The sequence below is a fragment of the Pongo abelii genome, chromosome X (assembly GCF_028885655.2).
Source record: "Pongo abelii isolate AG06213 chromosome X, NHGRI_mPonAbe1-v2.0_pri, whole genome shotgun sequence".
Classification (NCBI taxonomy): Eukaryota; Metazoa; Chordata; class Mammalia; order Primates; family Hominidae; genus Pongo; species Pongo abelii.
Window position 1 is genome coordinate 105,265,142 of NC_072008.2, and position 6,183 is coordinate 105,271,324.

Below are 6,183 nucleotides of genomic sequence, written 5' to 3' on the forward strand. Positions count from 1 at the left end.
TTGAGATAATCGTGGTTTTTGTCATTGGTTTTGCTTATGTGATGCCTTACATGTATTAATTTGTTTATGTTGAATCAGTCTTGCATCACAGGGAGGAAGCCGACTTGATCACGTTGGATAAGCTTTTTGATGTGCTGCTGGGTTCAGTTTGCCAGTATTTTATTAAGGATTTTCTCATTGTTGTTCATCAGGATATTGGCTTGAAATTTTCTTTTTTTGTTGTGTCTCTGCCAGATTTTGTGATCAGGATGATGCTGCCTCATAAAATGAGTTAGGGACAAGTCCCTCTTTTTCTGTGGTTTCGAATAGTTTCAGAAGGAATGGTAGCAGCTCCTCTTTGTACCTCTAGTAGAATTCGACTGTGAATTCACCTTGTTCTGGGCTTTTTTTGGTTGGTAGGCTTTTAATTACTGCCTCAATTTCAGAACGTGTTATTGGTCTATTTCAGGATTCAACTTTATCCTTTATCCTTTTTTATTCTTGGGATGGTGTATGTGTCCAGGAATTTATCAATTTCTTCTAGATTTTCTAGTTTATTTGCATAGAGATGTTTATAGTAACTCTAATGCTAGTTTGTATTTCTGTGGGATCAATGGTGATATCCCCTTTATCACTTTTTATTGTGTCTATTTAATTCATCTCTCTTTTCTTCTTTATTAGTCTGGCTAGCAGTCTATTTTGTTATTTTTTTCAAAAATCCAGCTGCTGGATTCATTCATTTTTGGAAGGGTTTTTTGTGCCTCTATATTCTTTAATTCTGCTCTGATCTTAGTTATTTCTTGTCTTCTGCTAGCTTTTGAATTTGTTTGCTCTTGCTTCTCTAGTTCTTTTAATTGGGATGTTAAGGTGTGAATTTGAGATCATTCCCACTTTCTGATGTGAGCATTTAGTGCTATGAATTTTCCTCTTAACACTGCTTTAGCTGTTTCCCAGAGATTCTGGAATGTTGTGTCTTTGTTCTCATTGGTTTCAAATAACTTATTTATTTCTGCCTTAATTTTGTTATTTACCCAGTAGTCATTCGGGAGCAGGTTGTTCAGTTTCCATGTAATTTGTGGTTTTGAGTGAGTTTTTTAATCCTGAGTTCTAATTTGATCGCACTGTGGTCTGAGAGACTGCTTGTTTTGATTTCTGTTCTTTTGCATTTGCTGAGGAGTGTTTTACTCACAATTATGTGGTAGATTTTAGAATAAGTGCTATGTGGCACTAAGAGTGTTTATTCTGTTGATTTGGGGTGGAGAGTTCTGTAGATGTCTATTAGTTCCACTTGTTCCAGAGCTGAGTTCAAGTCCTAAATATCCTTGTTAATTTTCTGTCTCATTGATCTGTCTAATATTGACAGATGGGTGTTAAAGTCTCCCACTATTATTGTGTGAGAGGCTAAGTCTCTTTAAATTCACCTCCCCTTGAGGTCCCAAGATAACCTGGGGATCCTGGACCCGTCAGAAAGTGAAATTCTTTACTCACAATAGGTCAGGAACCCTGTATGGAAACTCTGTAGACAAGGTATGAGGGCAGTTTTCCCAAGGGGCTTTTATTGGCTCTTTAAGTCAAGTGTGTTTCCTTAAAGAAGAGCACACCATTACAGTCAAAGAGTTGGTAAAATAACCAGTTCCTCCAATGGCTTCCTGTTGCAAAAGCAAACATTCTTACTGCTCTTTCGCAAATAACTATATTGCCATAGGTTAAGAATACTCACAAATAGTTTGCAAATTCTGGATAAGTCAGGTAGAGAGAAACAAATATGCTCCAAATCTTGTGCACAGGAGTATAATTTACTCAATTGCCACAAGCTGTAAATAGCTCAATGGAAAAGTTGTTTTGACTCTGAAAAACAAAACAAAGGATCAGCAAAAAAGTCAAAAAGGGTTACTTCAGTCTTCTGTTAGTCCAGATCATGTAGGTAACTTCTGTTTTGCTTGATATTCATGAACTTTCCAGCTCTCTATGCAAGTCCTGATAGTTTTTTCCTCTATTTTAATGTTACAGTCTTCAAAATTATCAGAGCCCTGCATTCAAGAACACCTGCTAGACTTTTCTAGCTTATTATAAAACCACCTTCTAAAGAGGACCAAAACAAGACAGCAATTGTATGTGGTTGACAAAATGTTTTAAGGCAGCCACAGTCAAAGTCACAATTGACAAAGAAATTTGTTATCTCTTTGGCACACAGTAATTTAATATAACAATTATAAGTATTACTGATAACCTGCACTAAGATAACTCAGACACTAAGTCATATCAGGAATTTTCTATAATTTTGAAACATATACCAATAACATATTTATACAGATACAGCCCAAAGGAAGCCAAATACAATTTCATATTTGACAATGCTTCCTGTATGATTTTTATACCAAATACACCAAATGTGTCATTTTTGAACTTTAGGGAACTTAATATTTAAAAGATTAATTAGGTCAGAAAAGGACATAACTGATAATTTGATTTTGGAAAATTTGTCAAATATCAAAGGTTTAAAATGCTTGATATCACAAAATAGAATCACAGGTGATTGTAAAATAAGTCATTTATTTAACCAAAGTAATAACTCAGACATTTCAAAACAAAAGGTGAAAACCTTTATTCTTTGAGAAAGGAGACTTAATTTTTCAAACAGCAATTCCTAATACCAACAGCATGTGTTCAACTAAATTTGTTTTTTACAATTTTATAAACAATCTATAAATTTTTAATCATCTTGACCATAAGACATTACATCTTATAATATAAGCCTTTTATAAGCCTTTCCATAAGTCTTTTATAACCTTTAAAACCTCTATTAAAGAGTGGTTTAATGCCTCAAGAATACCTTGTTAGTGTGACACAGGTGCCCATATGCTGGTCTTGCATCAGTGTGTCTTTGACATTAATGATTAATTTATAGAGAAATCAAACTTATTTTATCTCTTGAAATCAGCCCTTACAATCTCATGCACCTACTTCTTCTGCAATAGTCCCTGAGCCTTGAGGAGTTGAATACCTTTAATTTTTGGCCCCTTGTCTCACAAATGTAATTTCTTTTGATTGGTATCTCCTACTGTGTCTGAAGATGAGGCTTTAACTACTATCAGTGTCAAGATTTATCAGGACTTTGTGTCCCTTTTTAATTGTACAAAGACTTTAAAAGCACACACAGAAAGTTAAACAGTTAACTGAAAAAAGAAGTTTTAATTTCAATTTTTTCTAAGCAAACTAAAGTTAGTAATGATGGTATAGGAATTATTTCGATAAAGCATAATATCTGTTTATTAGGCCAGTTACACAAAGGCAAAAGAAAAGGCCTTCTGCCATATGACTGCTGTTCCTTATGGGGGATATTATGTTGAGAGGGTGCATAAGATACATTTGCTTCAGACCTCTAAGATAAAACTTTTTTTTTTAAGTGTGAGGCCACAACAGTTAAAACCCAGAGGAAGAAAAAAAACTTGTAGCATCTGAAAATGAGTTGAATAATAAAGTTATTATTTCAGGCATTTCAAAAGGGAGAGAAGGCTGAAAACAGCAAGATGTAATAAAAGTTAAACTTAGTGTAAAAAATAATAATGTCTTGTAATTTATTAGGAATCAAGCAATACCTTAAGAAAATTTTATAGTTTGAACCAATTGTTTAGTGTATAAGTGTTTTTTTAAATAAAAACCCAATCTCTAGAAAGACCATGATAATTTTCCTTAATTATAGACAGCTTAGTCCTGTTAAAGTTGTTTCCATAAATCCTCTCATTATGACTTACACAGACCATTTAGAGCATGCTTAGACTTCCTGGTTTCTCCTGAACATACCTTTTTTTTTTAAACTTTCCTACTAAAAATACCTCTTTATTTCTACAACTTTCTTTACATTTCTTTTATTTCCTGGTTCCTTTTACCTTGTTTTATACATAACCTTTACCTAAGCTTAGAATTAGACAAATATTATTCACCTTTTGAAAAGGACACATATTTTTTAGAATGTTTTTCTACAATATTTTTATTGGAAAATACTAAATTAATGAAATATTCATTATTTGATTTAATGTAACTTTAGATTCTAAATTATGACTTGTTTGTCTACAAGTACTTATCCCATTACATTTACCTAATTATTTTATTTTAGTGGTTTATCAAGATTATTTATGAAAACTGAGACAGTTATCATTTAAAGTTATAAAACTGCCATTGAAAAATTATAATTGAGACAGTGAAAAAGATCTCACCTAACCCACTCCATCTTGCTTCTAACCTCCAAGGTGTTTTTGTTCATTCCTGGGTGTAGGTCTAACTAACTTTAGAAGGAAGTTAGTTTATAGTTTAGCTTTGAAACAAAGATAATAACAGTCATTTGCCAAAACAAACCCCCTTCCTGCCTGAGGACTAGACTTCCTAAAGTCACATGATTAGAAGTAACAGTTATTTTACAACATAATGCAAGATTTTGACACCTTATAGTACTTGATAGGGATAAGTATGAAGCTGCTTGATCAATAAATGCAAAGAAAAATGTTTGCTGGAAATTCTTAAGACACTTCTAATATTTTATCAATAATTTTAAAGCTAGCTTAATAAAAATTTTACTTAAGTCATGTGCACTTAAAAAGCATTTAGGTTTATTAATTTATGAGTACTCCTTAAGACATCTTGTGGCCAAAGTGCAACAAAATACATATACATACACACAAACACACATATACACACTCATACAACCAAAGATCCTATAGCTTATAGCTTTTACTTCAGAGCTCTAGCCATGAGATACTAATACAAACTCATTGGTTTGCAAAAACAGTAACAAAAAGAAATGGTTGGATGCAAACAGTGGATTTTATCTTAGTAGAAAAGTAACATCAGCTTTAAAGCATGGAGAAAAGAAAATAGAAGAAAAAAGAGGACTTAGGAACTTTATAGTTTGTTGTTCGACCTTAGGATTTTTGTTTAGCACAAACTCTAGCAAGTTGCACTGCCAAAAAACCAACAGAGTGCCAGAAAGGGGGTCATTATCCTTGTTTTCTTCTCATTCTTAGATTATTTCCCACTTTTTCTGTTTTTTGTTTGTTTGTTATTGTTTTTTTTTTAATTAATTTATTTTTTTATTATTATTATACTTTAAGTTTTAGGGTACATGTGCACAATGTGCAGGTTAGTTACATATGTATACATGTGCCATGCTGGTGTGCTGCACACATTAACTCGTCATTTAGCATTAGGTATATCTCCTAATGCTATCCCTCCCTGTTTTTGTTTTTTCTTAAAAGGAGAAACTGACCTGTGGCTTAAGGTTTCTGTGGAGTGGGTCAAAGTGTGTGCTGGTTGTGACCAGGACTCCACAGTGTGTTACCAATGAGTCATTGCTGCCCTCTTATGTGTCTCAGTTTCTCTCTCTGGAGGTCTAGCACCTCCAGTAGGGCACAAATTGTGGATTGATGAGCTCCCATATGTGCTTCCTGGATGAGCCTTTTTAAAACTAATTTTCCTGGGGGTTCCCTGTAGGGCTACTGCATGTCACTGGGGGTCAACCCACTAGACACTCCCATGAGGCCCCTGGTCACCCACAGGTGCCTTTTAGCTGGAAGGAGCAAAATGCTTTTTCTTTTTGGAGCTGTGGAAACTCGGTCTCTCATTTACCTATGAAAACAACAGTACAGTTCCTCACACAAATGTGCACAGGCAAATGAAATTGAGACTAGTTCGGGGAGAAAAATCAATAGGGAAAACCCTTGAGAATGCATCCTTGAACTAGAAGTAAGATTCTTAAACAACTTCCTAGGAGAGAGAGAGAAAAAAAAAAGCAACAACCAAGACTACTTCCTGTAAACTGTCCTCAGCCACTGCTAACTTTGTAGCTCTCATCCTCCATTATACATACCAAAGTCAAATCCTCTCACAGTACAAGGTAATTTCTGGTACTCCCAAAGACAAAGAGGTCAGGTAATGCCATACAGGAAAGCAGAGCTTTAGACCTAAAGAGAATCTGCCCATAATACTTGAAAATCCACAAAGAAAACAACACCGGAACGGAGTGAGTGGTGCCTTTGTTCCGAGTTATTTAAGGGGTTTGAGTTATTAGAAGACTTATCTCTAGATTTTTCTTGGTACTGAAGATGGCAAAGGGGGAAGGAGGTTGATATGGTTTTTCTATGTCCTTACCCAAATCTCATCTTGAATTGTAGTTTCCACAATCCCCATGTGTTGTGAGAGGGACCTTGT